Source organism: Echiichthys vipera (genome assembly GCF_963691815.1).
Source record: "Echiichthys vipera genome assembly, chromosome: 14".
Lineage (NCBI taxonomy): Eukaryota > Metazoa > Chordata > Actinopteri > Perciformes > Trachinidae > Echiichthys > Echiichthys vipera.
In genome coordinates this window covers 5,544,255-5,545,732 of record NC_139839.1, presented here as the reverse complement: position 1 = coordinate 5,545,732, position 1,478 = coordinate 5,544,255, and positions in this window count along the sequence as shown.

Below are 1,478 nucleotides of genomic sequence, written 5' to 3'. Positions count from 1 at the left end.
GCAGAGGAGGAGGAGGAGGAAGCTGTGGCTGTTCTGCGGCCGTGTCGATCACAATCCACCGGCCGTCTCCACACACCGCCTCCCGGTGACAGGAGTGGAGTGTGTGGGGTATTTTTCTTTATACCTGAAACCCCCTCCCCGGCCACCACCCCCCGCCCCCTCTGTCCTCACTGACCCACCGTCTCCACAAATCCCCATTTCACCCTAAAAACGAAACACCAGAGCAGAGATCCCGCAGCTCAGCGGCCGAGAGGCTGCAGCTGCTTCACCCCTTCGTTTCTGGAGAGAGAGGACGGCGTGCGTTTGAATGCACAAAACCACAAAACAAGAGACACAGTCGACGCTGAAAGTGCCTCTAAATTCTGTTGTTTGCTGGTAGACGTGCGTTTGGCACACACACGCACACTCACACACACATTCAGGGGAGGATAAGTGAGCCTCAGTCCCCTCTTGTCGTGGCACACACACGCTCATAAGACAGTGACTTGGGGAGGCACAACATGGAAAGAAAACGTTCCTGTCCGTGGCACCACGGCCGATCCAGGACGCAGAACCTCCCTCCTGGGCTCGGCAGAGGTGCGCTCTGAGGCTCAGCTCCACCGTGGCTGGCTGAACTTTATATCGAGCATGTATTAACACTTTGTGGCCTGCTTTTTTTTTTTTTTCTTTCCTCCTCTAAGGCTGGAGGACTCCATTTTGAAGGGACCGGGTGTGCAAGCCAGAGACTACACACAGCAACTCGTCTCAGGGAAAGGAAACCCGTCGGTTTTTCCCTGCCGCACCATTCCACTGCTCCTCAGACGTGTTAGTGCCGGACGCTTTTCACGTTTATTTGCTCGTCTCCAGGCGCATGTGTGCTGGGGGGAGGGTGGGGGTGGGTGGTGTGGTGGTGAAGATACCAGTGCCTTTGGCTCAAGTTTGGCATGTGACATGTCACCGGTGATGGCAGCCTGGTTTAGGTTAATAATTGATGCTTGTAATTAAGAAGAGGGGCGGGGCCGGTGCTTGGAAGGGTCGTCCCGTGCGTTTTTGGTGGCTGTCACCTCAGATTTGTATTTTTTTTTTTTTATTTGGTGAAGGTTGATTCACGGCCCCCTTCTGTGCTCCATGCTTTGGACCGGCTGGGGAGGGAAGCAGCGGTGACGACTGACGCACAGAGAGAGAGAGAGAGAGAGAGAGAGAGAGAGGCTGAGTTTAGAGGGGCAGGCAAGAGTCTGCAGACAGGAAACAGCCATTCAACAGAGCAGAAATGTACACACGGAGGGTTATAAAGTTGGAGTTATCACAGAACAGAAGGGGGAGTGTCGCTGGAGGAGCACAACACGCCTGAATCTGTGTTTCAGGGGCCGCTGGACCAGGCTTTAGCGCATGTGAGGAGGAGGAGGAGGAGGAGGAGGGAGAGAGAGAGAGAGACAGAGGGAGAGAGAGAGAGAGAGAGGTGGAGGGGGCAGTGAGTGAGTACGTTTCACAGGATCCAG